Below are 15,337 nucleotides of genomic sequence, written 5' to 3' on the forward strand. Positions count from 1 at the left end.
TGCTTGAGGGAATCACACTCTAAACTGAGAGTACTTTTTCTATTCCAAACCGACGCATCTGTTTTATTCATTTCATACCTATGATAATTTCTATAACGCCATAATTTTCTGGTTAATACTTTTTTACGGTGTTTCATACATTATTATGTGCACTATAGTGTGTGTCAGTTTCATTAAATTTTATGCACAAATTCTTAAGTTATGGTTATTGTTGTGATTTTTCTTTAATTTATGAAAAGCAGTGTATATTGAGCCGTAGTGGCTCACGGGATAGAGCGTTCGCCTGCCAATGAGGTCCCAGCGATACGCGTTCCACACCTGCCCCGTACCGACCACAGTGCTGAAGTAAAATATCTTCAGTGGTAGACGGATCATGGGTAAGAGTACCCTTGTAGTCAGGCAAATTGTTAGAGGTTTTCGTGTTGTTTCTCACCATGTAACGCAAATGCGGGCTAGTTCCATCTGAAAGTCCTCCACGAAGGCACATTTCCCCCAATACTTTATCCAAGAGTTCCTTTATCTTCTGGATTTAGTTCAAATTTACAAGACTGCAGAGTTGAGCATTAGTGGTAGTAAACCCAAAAAATTGGGTCAGTTGTTCAATGACGGTTATAAAAATTACGTAAAATCAGTGTATACTGTGCTGAATTCGCACCGCTGTATTGTTCATACGCATCACTGCCATAGAACTGTCTAAACTTATGTCACCTCACCCATCTGCCTACTGAAAATTCATCAATAAGTAGTCAGTTACTGTGATCAACCAATAGGAATACGCTTCTTTTGAAATTGGAATAAGAATCGTCCAATAGGAATAGTGTAAACAACTGGTTGCCATTCACGATTACAAAAATACAGCAATTCATTAAATTATACTAGTCAAAGTGATATAGTTCAGCCTTTGGCTCGGACATCTCTGCAGTCATTGTTTATTTCATGAGTTAGTTTAATGTCAAACCATGTCTGCTTTTTCCTAGATATTTTTGTTCAATCTAATGCTGACTCGCATGCATGTTCATTTCCGTCTGTCTTTGATCCTTTAAGTTGAGTTCTAACGTTATGTTTGCTTTTTAGAATTAAATATATTTGAAAAGTTTTATCTAAATTAGTTAATGAAAAATATTAAAAGTGAATGCGTTTAAAATTTAAAAATGTGGAAAATTCTTTTTATTAAAGCCCATACGTGTTTCTGAGTCACATTGGTATACTTTCATTAGTAGGATAAATGACAGAAATGGTAAAACAGAGATGATTTAATTCGACGGATGTTACGTCAGACTAAAGAGGTAAGTATGCAGGTAAAGCATTAAATTCTTTAAAATAATAATTTCCAAACATTTGGAAAATATGATAGCAGTAAGATCATGAGCATTAGAGTTTTTGCTGATGTAAAAACTCTCCCAAAAATGTAGGTCAACCAATGAAATACATTTAAGAGAGACAAAAGGTTTTCTTTACCTCATATATCCTTCCTAAACATATTTTAATTTTGATTAACAAATTGTAATTTTTTTAATGAAATTTAATATTATCACAAAAAATAAAATTCTGCTTATACATAATTTTTTTGGATTAAATTTAAGATTTTTATGATAGCAAAAGAAGTGGTTCAACTCTAATCTTGACCTTGGCATATAATAGGGCACAATAGTTTAAATTGCTTTCCCATAAGTGGTAATAGGGTTCTTTACAATCAAAAGAAGGGTGTAACAAGTTGACATCCAGCGATTATCATACCTCATAAACTATGCAGCTTTAGCCCCACCCCCACGTTTCGTGACGTCATAGAGATTGGTGGTGGTAGACTGTCACAACCGCGTCCCGGGTTTTTCCGGGGGGATCGATGGTAACCATGGCAACGCCACTGTCCTCTTCCGGATTCCCGATTTCGCTCCTCTGTTCCTATTTCTGGATGCGCTTGACCATCCGGTGAAGAGGAGGAGATATGGAGTAGCTCCTGGTCACGTAACGTGTCAAAAGAGGGGAGAATAAGAGAGGGGTGGGATGGATACTTGACCATCAGGGCGTTAGCAGTGGCGGGAAATTTTCGAATGAAACTCAGCGTTGATTTGGATATTTATCCTGTTTACTTGATGGCTCGTTCGGTTTTGTGCTATCCCAACCATCACGTGTTTGACCAGTGGCATGTGGACCCATTAGACGTCTTCAGAAAACTCTTCAAAGAGTCAGACATAATAAAATGGCCCGATTAGAATGAATGATGACCGAGTCACCAAAATGATCTTCAACGCAAAACATCTGGAACTGATAAAGGATGCGGTGGGTCGACAGCTTAAAGATAAATTTAAGAGTTCTCAAAGTTATTAACTGGAAGAGCCTATCCAAGAAGAGGCTAGCTTGGAACTGGATTCTGGGGAAGGCCATGGCCCACCTTTGAAGAAGAATTAGATCTTTTACTTGATTGTTGAGATAACTCCGAACAATTTAAAGGCAGATATAGCAGATAGATTACTAGAGTCGTATCCAACTCTCCTTTTGAAGGAAAATGAAAAAGCAACAGTCTCTTTAACTCAAGTAGAAAAGCCGTAATTATAAAATTGTTTGTAATATTTCGCCGCAAAGAATTATTTGTGTAAAATTCTCTGTTAGTCAGTCTAAAAAGTGAATATTTAAGAAAGACTATTGAAAAATTGCCAATTTGGCGAGATTTTTTCCACTTAGATAAAGATAACGCTGGAGAACAAATTTTTTGTTGGTTTTATTCAAATACTTGATCTTGCCCAACTCGGGTGAAGAGATTTAAAATCAGAAACTAATTTGCACCTAAAGTTACACTTTAAGAAAAGTTTAAAGTTACTGTTTAAAAAATGTCATTTAAAAGAATGATATTTTTAGTCTATTTTTTTGTTGAAATGTGTCTGTTTAAAAATGTTATATAAAACAGGGGGTTGCATAAATGTTGCGACAAACATGGAAAAGAGTTCGGGTACATCATCAGAAATAAAATTGCATAAAAACCTATGCCCGAAATTGGCGTGTGGGGTTGATTTGGTATCTTTGTTAGAGTCCCCACTTAAACTCTAAAAAGAAATATAACTCTAGGAAAGCGTTCCACATGAAAATGTTTCCGAGAACGGGTTATAGGTTTCTTCATAAATAACACTAAGTTTAAATAAATAACTATCTTTATTAACATTTAGGAAACTTGTAAATTTAACTAAAACATTTTAACATATATAAAACTTAACCACTTTAACATTGAGGCAGCATAGAAAAAAACTGCGAAAAGGTAACCGGCGAGAACATGCCGGATTGCTAGCTAGAACCGACGGGGAGAGAGAGAGCGAGCTGTGAGGATGCGGCCAAGTTATATCCAAAACATACTGTGCGCATTTTGCTGATTTCGCCCTTCACGCATATCTCCATTCAGGTATGAGGTTTACGTCAATTATCGGCTGCGAGCGACGTAGTCCAACGTCAGAGATTCGTAATTCGGACTTTGCATTTCAGACCGCAACGCCACAGGCGTAATACGTCACTAAGAGCCCTTTTCTATTATAATGTACTGCGAAGGAAACAAAGATTCAGTTCATAATAGGGGGGCTCCCTCAGCGGCGTATGACGACATCTCCAGGCATGTGTTCCTATGCAACTTTGCTTATGATGTAATCTACCTCTCTTAGAAGTTTGTCGCAACATTTATGCGACCCCTTGTTTTATAAAACGTTTTTAAACTAACACCTTTCGACAAAAAAAGAGTAAAAAAAGTAATTAAAAAAATACTGTAGCTTAGAGGGGCGAAATCGATTGCTGATTTGAAATCAGCGATACGAAGGAATCTAAGATTTATTAAAAAAAATCTCATGTAATAGAAAAAAGGAAGATTTTTAAAATCTTCTAAATCTCACAATACTTCACTTACAATGTACAAAAAAGGTTTTGAACAACTTTCAAAGATTTGTTATTTATCATTATACTTATTGGCATTAATTAAAATTATAAACTGAGGAAAAAAAGTCTTCAAAAACACAAATTTGCATGGTAAAAATATTTCTATCATTTTTTTTTAAAGAGCTAGAATTTTGATAATTAACACCAAAGTATCATTATCCATCAGTGTAATTACTATTATCCTTTAATAATTATCCATTCATGGTAATTAAAGAGTAACTACCATTATGGTAATGGTTTATCGGGAATTTAGGTCCTCAAAATTATAGTTTTTTCTTTCCACACATTTAGTAAAAATACAAAACTAAAAAGTAGAATTCACGGAAAAAACGGTTTTTATGTCATGCTCTAAAGTATGATGATAAATTACGAAAATGTTTTTTAGAACGTATTCAGTTTACCATTAGGAACTTTTAAAAGTTTGATAGCTATACTACTGTTAAAATTATTTACACTTTTATTAAAATTACCATTCAGATAATAATTTTACCAATTTCCTAACAAATAGTTGGATAATAAAATTATATTTTATTTGTCATTTTTACCAAAAGTAATTATCAAAGCACAACATTAAAAATTACTGTACTTTTTGATGTTCCCAAAGAGTGATAAAACGAGTTAAAATTTACCACATTCTGGTAGTTTTGACCCTATTTTATTCAGTGTGCTTTGATTATAATTTATATTTTAAATAAAAAAAATGACATTCAATGAATCAAAAAAGTATAATAACATACTTTTTATAAGTTAGCAACGAACTGATGTACAGTGCGCCGAAAGAAATAAAAAAGGACCACTCTGTATAATTTTTGATCTAATGGTCGGATCTTCACGTTCTAGGACACAATCTTTTTTGTTCAATGGGGTGATCTCAGATATGCCAATTAATGAGTAAAGTTATTTCAAGTTACGAAAACTGACACAAAATGGTTCTTTAACTGAATAAACTTTTCCTCCAAAACCTTTTTTTCTCCGCTTGCGGATTTCTGACCCCCAAAATATAGTGGTATTCACAATCTGAGAAATATGGTCCCCAAAGTTTGATCAGGTGAGCCATCCAAAGTTTGAACCCCTCAATGTTAATTTCGCCATTTTTGTGTATTTCGCTATATTTCAGAGACTTTTGAAGCAAATTTAAAATTTTTTGCTCACAAAGCTCGCTTATCCTAAGATAATTCCACTCCAAAATTAAATTTTGATAAACATTTATAATCTTTTATTATTTTATTTAGTATACGTCGAAAAAAGTTTTGAATCGTTAGATGTCTAATGTTAACATCATTTTAAAGAATTTAATTTTACAGGGGAAAATACAAAATTTGAGGGAAATCTGTCGAATAGTACCTGAGAAATCAAATTTTAAAAAAGCCGCATGTTTAAAATTCTATTGCTGGGGAACTATTCAAACCATTTCGTTAAAATTTTGTATTTTCTCCTGTAAAATTATGTATTTTAAAATGATGTAAACATTTTTAAATCTTACAATTCAAAATTTTTTGGACTACTATTAAATAAAATAATAATAAATACCTACGAAAAAATATATTTTGTTCTAAGTTATCTGTGGGTAAACGATGTATCTTTGGATTTAATGGTGTGCCGAAATTTTTCGATTCTCTTGAATGTTCTCGAGATAATGAATAATGATTACGATTTAATGAATTGTTATTTATGCTTTAAATTAATCTCATTATAGTTCAACGAAGTATTTTGTAAATAAGTTAGATTGAAAGAAGTTTAATTATTTGTATCTATATTTTAATTGGAAATATATAGATAAGATATATCTAAAAGTAACATGATATGAGAAATGATAAAAAAAGACTCATGACCCTTTATAAGTTGACCATCTGTCTAATTAAACCAGTAAAACAATGCATCACAAGTGGTCAACTTACACAAGTTTTTCTATATTATGTATATTATTTTATAAAAATAACTTTATATTATTTTAATAATAAAGGTATTGTCCCAAAAGGTAATCTACCTGTGTAGTTACTTTACTGTTCAATAGGCTGCACTTTTATAGTTTAGTGTAATGTATACCGGGCAATGGAACTTACATTAAAAAAAAACATCAGTGTAGGGTATACCGGGCTGTGGCACTTAACCTTAAATATACGCCAGTGAAAGGTATACCGAGAAAATGTAAACCGGCAGTAGTCAACTTGCAAAGGTTTCACTGTATTTTTATATAAAAATATGTTTACTTTATATAATTGTAATATTAAATGTTAGGTATTGTTCCAAAAGGCGATCTATCTGTGTCGTTACTTTACTGATCACAAGGTGGCACCACTATAGATTATGATATAATATACCGGGCAATTATGCTTAACTTTAAAAAACATCTATGTAGGGTATACCGAGCAATTGCATACCGGTCAGGGGCACTTAACCTTAAATAAACATCAGTGTTGAGTATACTTGGCGAATGCATACCGGGATGTGATATTTAACCTTAAAAAATATAATAATAATAAATATATACTAAACTTAAAAAAGAACAACTCAAAAACTCAGCAAAAAAAAAAGTCTATTACACTAGTAGATCGCATATTGGGATAATACCAAATTTTATTATTATACAAAAAGCAAAAATGTAAGACAATAAGAGACAAAAATATTAGATCTCAGTTAAGTAGACGAGAAAGAATTATATTTCAACAAATTTGATGCGCGATAAGTATTTAATTAACTTCACGTTAACTAACATTCTAACTTATGTGGAGAAACTCAGTGGCGTACGCAGAATTTTTTCAAGGGGGTGTTCATAATTTTCTGAAACTACTAAAAGAAATTCGAGTCTGTAATAAAGCATTATTATTGCCCTAATTTAGACAGCTAAAAAATTTTGACTTTTTATTTAGACAACATAGTTTAGTTAAATTTTGATTTGATTTAAGTTTAAGAACGTAATGTAATATCTTCTAAAAAAAGGTCCAATGTCATATGGGTGGGAAGTAACACTTTGAGGGCCACTTTCACATTCATCAGATTTTGTTGTGCTAGAAACGTTTTCTTCAACGGAAGTATCACATTTCTGTACAACAGAAAAACTTACACTGGTACTAGATGCTGTCACCTCACTAATTTCAGGTCGTGGTTTTTTCTCAAAATAATTAAAAATTGCTAAATTCTTGAGTTTTGACATCCTAAAGATTCAAGAACAGCAAATATATATATATGGATTGGTACAGAAATATCCGCTTTGCTACAATCTCAAAGTTTCGAGCTGGAATGAATAACTTTAACGAGCACAGTATCTCCAATGGTATTGTTATTGATTTCTTCACTAGTCGAAATAGTGGCGACGACGGGTTCGGCGATTGAATGAACTTTTTGTTGAGGTAAATCAAAACAGATTTAGCTACAAGCTCCGAAAGACAAGCGGCAGAGATAACTCTTAGTCTGACTAACTAACTCCACTGTACTCCGTTCCCCCTTTTATATAATTTTTCACCGCATCTCCAAAATTCTCGAATTGTCTCAAAGACGACAGAATGTCTAGGATTCCAGAATCATCGCGTAAAGACCTCGCGAATGACAGCCAGTCTCAAAAACTATACTGGTAGGACAGAAAGGAACCAGTCCGTAACAGTGTCACGTGAATTTGGTTTCAAAAGTACAACCCTATTATAGTAAATGTTTTTTCAGTATTCTGAGAAATACTGTGAGAAAAATATATAGTCTTAAAAAATAATAGCTCGCATAATTTCTACTAAACTTTTTATTTTCGCCATTTTGTCTGAGCTCAAGGGGGGTGTTTAAACCCCTAAACCCCTCCCTTGCGTACGCCACTGGAGAAACTAACTCAACTTTAAAGCGCCATTTTGCTTATGAACGATCAGCTGGCGCTGGCGCCACATCTGTGGGTATTTATGATCTTATTCTTTTTCCTGAAGTGCAAGTACCCAATAGCTGCGAGAGATTTGGTGGGAACCCTAAGGTGCATAATATAATTTTTATTTTACTTCCTATTTTTAATGTACTATACTTTCTATTTCTATTTATGTACTTTCATTTGTGTTTTATTCACGTTACTTTTTGCTGCATTTTACATAGAATAAAGTTATAGCCTTCCTTTTGTTGGTCATTAAACTTGCTTTTAATGGCACCCCAATTAAACTACCCCAAAGATGAGTACTTTCTACAGATTATTTTGGATTATTCATTTTAAAATTCTGGGTTGGTTTTAGATTCTGTTCATCAAATACTTCTAGCTAATTTTTCATTTGTTCCAAATTATATTGTACCTACTATATGACATTTTTATAATAATAAGTATTCCGATTTTTGCTATTTTAGTAAGGATATGTTTTAAAAAAAACATTGATATTTTGCAGAAATTCACGCCACGACCTTGACTATAATTGATTAAAGTATATTCCCTAACTCTATTTTCTAATTTGTATAATTGACACTAATGTTTCGAAAAATTCACAGCAATTATGATTGAAGTAGTACTGCGTTAAAACATAAAACGCAATGAGAAAAATGGTGTTAGTGTTTATTTTTTTCCTTAAGCTTGATTAATATGAATGATGTTATGTGAAACCATTACATTTTAGTAATGAAATTAATGTTTTTATGCTTAGTGTTTGAATATTTTCCCTTCAATATTAAATATGGATAGTCATAATTTAATTATGGAAGATGAAAAAATTCGTATTCAGTGAAAATAACTCTCACCGCTCACCAACCAGGATGATTACTTCGCAATAATTGTTTTTTCTTAGCGGAAAACAGTTTTTTTACTAAAGTTAAAATTCTTCACTTAACATCTAAGTATACTAAAAGGAATTCTGTTTGCTTACGCTTGCGCCTCTACTTCCCACCTCCAAATAATACTATCAATTAGTATTATAAGGATTTAGATCTCTTGGTGAACAGAAGTGAATTTTCGAAGTAGTCATTCTTTAAAATAACATTTATATTCTTGTAACATTATATTGTTCAAACAAATTTGATGAGTTCACAATCATCATTTAAAACTTTCTCTAATAATAGCAGTACTGGAAAATAACTTTAAATTAGGGATACAGAAATATCTATATATATATTTCTCTTACACGGCTGCAAAAAAAAGCCTCATTACAACTCCCTGAATGGCAACGCTAGAAAATCGACCCATGATTGCCGCTAAAAATGTTACATGCTGAGGTGGTTCAACATATAGCGCTTTTAAAAACGGAAACTGAAATAACCAGAGAGAGCATTCTCACCATCTGCTGATGACAACCTAAACAATATGGAAATGAATGGGGGAAAACTGGATCCTACCACGTGATTTTCCGGCCAATAAAAATGCGCCGACAACCATGGAAAACGGTGTTACACCATTATGATTTTACATTATATAGAGATAGTGATAATAGGGTTTACCTGGTATTTTTTATTGTAACTCCTGAAGCGTTTGTTCTATCATTATGAAATTTGGTAAATCAAGGGACATCTGCAAGTGACGTAGTGTGGGTATCTCGATCCTGTTTGGTTGTTGAAACGTGACATTTGTTTACGTTAGTGACTATTCTTTCCATTTTATCCTGAGTTAGCTAAGCCCGTCAAGTATCAGTTCTTTTAAGTGACATATTCTATGATATTACACAAAGATTCTTTCACAAAGATTTCAATTCCTTCATTATATATTTCCTACTTAACACAACGACAGGCATTTAGAAAATGATTAAACTAATCATGTTTCGAAGTTTCCAGGCACACAGAACAAAAATATAACACGGTTAAACTAAAATACATAAAACAAATAACAAATGTAAGTTAAGTGAAAAACGAGAAAGAATTACATTTCAAAAAATTTGGAGTGTGATACGGTGCTGTATTTAATTAACATTCTAGCTTTTGTGGAGAAATTTTGCTCACCTTTAACACACCATTTTGCTTATAAACGATCAGCTGGCTCTAACGTCATAGGTCACATGTGTGGGTATCCATGATCTTCTTTTTTTTTGAAGTGNCAACATATAGCGCTTTTAAAAACGGAAACTGAAATAACCAGAGAGAGCATTCTCACCATCTGCTCATGACAACCTAAACAATATGGAAATGAAGGGGGGAAAACTGGATCCTACCACGTGATTTTCCGGCCAATAAAAATGCGCCGACAACAATGGAAAACGGTATTACATCATTATGATTTTATGTTATATAGAGATAATGATAATAGGGTTTACCTGGTATTTTTCATTATAGCTCCTGAAGCGTTTGTTCTGTCATTATGAAATTTGGCGAGGTCAGTGGGATATCTGCAAGTGACGTAGTGTAAGGTATCTCGATCCTGTTTGGTTGTTGAAACGTGGCATTTGTTTACGTTAGTGACTGTTCTTTCCATTTTATTTTGAGTTAGCTATGCCTGTCAAGTATCAATTCTTTTAAGTGACATATTCTATGTTATTACACAAAGATTCTTTCACAAAGATTTCAATTCCTTCATTATATATTTCCTACTTAACACAACGACAGGCATTTAGAAAATGATTAAACTAATCATGTTTCGAAGTTTCCAGGCACATAGAACAAAAATATAACACGGTTAAACTAAAATACATAAAACAAATAACAAATGCAAGTTAAGTGAAAAACGAGAAAGAATTACATTTCAAAAAATTTGGAGTGTGATACGGTGCTGTATTTAATTAACATTCTAGCTTTTGTGGAGAAATTTTGCTCACCTTTAACACACCATTTTGCTTATAAACGATCAGCTGGCTCTAACGTCATAGGTCACATGTGTGGGTATCCATGATCTTCTTTTTTTTTGAAGTGCAAGCATCGAATTTCAGCCCTCGATCCTAAATATATTTCATAAATTTGAATTCGTTCCCGAGAGATGCTTGAAAAAGGAAATTTTTTTCATTATCTCCTTCGAAATTTTCATTGTTTTGTCTTAAATTGAAGTCAATTCTATTTTCAGAATATTTTAAAGATAACATCAGTGATTTGCAAGCTAATGACATCTAATTAATTTTGGTATTAGATACTATTAGTATAGTGCATTTCAATAGGTAACAAATATACTAATATAAATAGATATTTATTGTGGTTACCAATTGGTAATAAGTTTTTACGGCCCCCTTAAAAGGTATAAGTACCAGAGAAAATTATTTAATTATTGTGACTTTGAACAGACTTCGATCACATCAATCCCAATGATACTAAATGAAGTTAATTATCAATTTGATGTGCTAAGTTTCTAAAATAGTTCTAAACCGTTATAACAAAGATAATATTATTATTACTATACTTTTCCTAAATATTACTAACTATTCATTTTATTTACAAAGATTCTTCTACCAGAGATTAGTTGGCACTTTTTTAAAATATAGTATGTTCAAAAATAGCAAACAGTTACTCAACATATAAACAACATTCTGATATCTTAATTTTTAAAAATTCAATTTTGGTTTAATAATTTTATTTAATTAATCTCACCGTATGTGTTGAAATTTTTTATCATAATGTAAATGCAAGCTTGAAAGTGTGTGTTTAATTCTTATTAATTTTTTCACTAGAAAAATGATTTTAATGTTTTTCAATGAAAAGAAAAAATGATTTTAAAATAAAGTGGTAAGCAGATCCTGCATTGAGAAAAAATGTATGGTCGAAACTACTAGAATATGGCAAAATATGCCATATTTCTGGCTCTATACGAACACCAAAAAGCGCAGTAATTTTTAACAAAGTGCTTTGGAAATGGTTTAGGTAAGATTAAGAATAAAATATGTTCCTAAAATTAGTGATAAAATTTTGTAATTTAATCATTGTACTTTAGAGCACGGTTTTTACTCATTAGGGTTTTTATTTATTTTTTATTAAATGTATGGTTATAAGAACTAAAATTTTGAAAATCCAAATTTCTGATAAATCATTACCATATGAACGGAAAATTATAAAAAAAAAATGATTTAAATACCGTTAAATTATGGTTTAGATTATGGTTTCGTTAAAAAAAGTTCTTACTATACAGTACAGTAATTTAACCAAAATTTTCTTCTCTGTGCGATAAATCTGATTGATTAAAAAATAGCAATTTTACTGTAATTATTTTAACTGTTATATCATTATTAATAATAATAATAAATAATAATGAACTCCTCTGTAAAGGTTGTTTTTCAAGCATGTGAAGCTTCATCCACGTGGATATTCAGAAAGCCATTATACAGCTCTGACGAATGGATGCTAGTATTGTTATTGAAATTTTTAAAATTTTTTTTTAAATTTCAGAAACAGTTTAATACTTTCAATCCACGTTTATTTTAATTTGTTAATAAAGTTGATTTATCGCTTCGTAAAGTTTCATTGGCTGGAATAGCTTCTGGGAAATTTAAATTCTGAAGAACTGTTCCACTGATTTCGAGCAAATTTTGTAAAATCACATTTTTAAAATTAATATAAAAATTTGTTTTCAAATTTCAAAACAATTCAAATTTATTAAAAATATTTTTTTATTTTATATTTATATAAAATANATATATTATAAAATAAATATAATATATATTATATTCATTAAAAATATATTTTTTTGCATGGAATTATCTTTGAATAAATAAATGTTATAATTGTGCTCAAAATCATTTAAATTCTCTTGAAAAATTCTCAAGATGCGACGAAATACGCAAAAAGTGAAATTAACATTATAGGGCTCAAAATTTGGACCCCTTTCCTGACTTCACTATCGGGATCATATTTGCCAGATTGCAACTAGTTCCTATATTTTGAGGGTAAAAATTCTAAATTCGTCGAAAAAAAAGTATGTTATCTTAGGAAAGCACGTTTTTATGTCTGAATTCGTAACTCAAAATACCATCTGCACTGATTAATTAGCATATTTGTGATTACCTCATTAAACCATTAAGATCTGGTCTTATTGCGTGAAATCTAATGATCAGATCAAAAATTATTTAAACCACTTGTTTTCTTTTTTTTGTGCGCATAGTACAACAATTTTTTCATCCTTATACAGTTCTTTCATAGAATAACATAGTTTAAAATTGGTTTTATGAGTTGGAAATTATTATATCCCGAACTATGGATGGTGGCCATTAAAAGAGTTAAGTAAAAAGTAATAAAGCAAAAAAAAAAGTTTATACATATAGTCCAACAAATGATCCTTAAATTCTCATTTTAGAATATTGCATTTGTAATTTTTTTCTCACAAACTATAAGCCAATTTAACTGTCTACATAACTTCGAATTTTCAACAAATATGCTAAAAAGATGATCAGAAATTTAGTTATAAAGTGAGCTTTGCTATTTAGCATTTAACAATAAACAATTTTACATTAATAAATAAATTCTAGTACATTTATTTCCCCTTTGTTGGACCTATTTTTTTCTACCAATGTTTTGTTACAATATTTTTGGGACGAAGATAGATTTATAAATTTAAATTCTAATAGCTTATTTCTAAAAACTAATTTGATTTCTGAAACAATTCTTGGAAAGATGGGAAGCTTATTACTGTAAATAAACTTGATTAGTAATTATCAAATGAGTGAACTCATGACACAAGCAGAATGTAGCTTCCCAGTACTGGTTCCTCTACTTGATCTCATGCTAAAATTTACTGTAACCCACATTTATGTAAGCTCTTCATTCAAATTTTATTGTTTTGTTTTTGGAAGCAGATGACAGCACAAATCATAACACAACTCATAATCACAATAATAAATCTTAAGATCAAAAATAAAGATTTTGTAAAGAGGTTATTTCAAGCCGATGAGATTTCCATTTTTGAAGTACAATATTCTCTTAAAGTAGATTAATAGTTACATTAATACACAAAACGTTGTAATTCTTATGATTCGTATCTTAAATGTACACTTAGAAAAAAAAAGTGCGGTCAAAACTGCTAGAATATATTATAATTTACCATGACACAATGGGAACACAAAAAAGTTTCAGTATTTTTTACAGAATTGTTTTGGTGGTGATTTTGATTTTAACAATAAAATATGGTTTTATGACCATGCTGTTTGGTAGTAAATGTGATAAAATTTGGTAGCTTCATCATGATACTTTAGAGCGTGGTAAAAATACCATTTATTTCTTTAAATTTACTTTTCAGGTTTGCATTTTTACTAAATTTGAGGTTATAATAACTGTAATTTCGAAGACCAGAATTAACTGTAAACCGTTACCATACAAACAGAAAAATTACCAAATGAATAATTAAATACCTATATTTTACTTTAACTGCCAAAATTACGTCTGTTGTTTTACTAGAAAAGTTGTTATTATACCTGTATGGTATCTTTTTTCTCCTTGTAGTTTTTAGAAAAATATATTTGAATCATTTTTTTTAAATAAATAAAAAATTAAAACAAAATGAAACAAAATTGCCCTTTTGAATACACCCGATTGTATTTAAAAGATCCACAAACAAAATACTGTTAATTTGAAACAAAAAAAACTCGAAATTTTTTCACCACCACCTTATGCATTATCTTTACAATTATACAACAGCTTTTATACAAGAAACGATTAAAATGTGAGAAATTTTTTTTTTTAATTTAAATCGATGGACAAAAATTTCCCGTGAAAATTTTTTTTTAATAAATATTTGTTTGCATTTTTCATTCCAATGCTTTTTTGTTATTTTATTAAGATTAGATCATAATAATCTAAGCGTAAAAAAATATAAAAAAATGTGTAGTTTTTTTTTTTAAAAGACAAATGAGTACTTTATAGTTTATACAAGAAATAATTGAAAAGGATGACACCTTTCTATTGTTATTTTAGAGTATTTAATGAAAACGAAAAAACAAATTTATTTAATCTATTCTAATTATAATCTATGTAAATTATATTCCCTAACGGTTATTTATTTATTATTTTAATTAGAATTTAGCAATTTTATACAACTGTTCTTTTAATGAATTTTTTTATAAGTTTTACAAAGAAATAAACCGTTTTGATTTTAAATTGCTTTGTGTTTCTGCTAAACTTTAATTTCTTCTGTTTAAAAATTAAAAAAACTGATACTAAATGTGTTAATAAAAATTCGTCACAAAAACTAAATTTGAAGAAACTTTGTTTTTGTATTAAACAAAGATTTTATCATTTGGCTCAAAATACCTAACATCTAAGTGACTAAAATCAAAAGATAATAAATACGGATATAAAATGTTATACGTATTGCCATTTCTAATCCTACGTTTCTACTAGCAGCTGAAAATCTTTGTAAAGGTTGTTTTTCCTTTCCATGAGTTTTTCGGCACGAAAGCTTCATTCACATAGAAATACGTGCGCTTTATGCTTCCAGCGTTATCGATTACGCAATTTTTGCATCTATTATTTCTAATTGTTTTTCCAAATTATGTTTCAATAACATAGTTTTTAATAAATAATTTTAAAAAATCTGAAATGTTTTTTATAAATGCTAAATTTTTTTAAATTTATGGTTTAC

The sequence above is a fragment of the Parasteatoda tepidariorum genome, chromosome 2 (genome assembly GCF_043381705.1).
Source record: "Parasteatoda tepidariorum isolate YZ-2023 chromosome 2, CAS_Ptep_4.0, whole genome shotgun sequence".
Taxonomy (NCBI): Eukaryota; Metazoa; Arthropoda; class Arachnida; order Araneae; family Theridiidae; genus Parasteatoda; species Parasteatoda tepidariorum.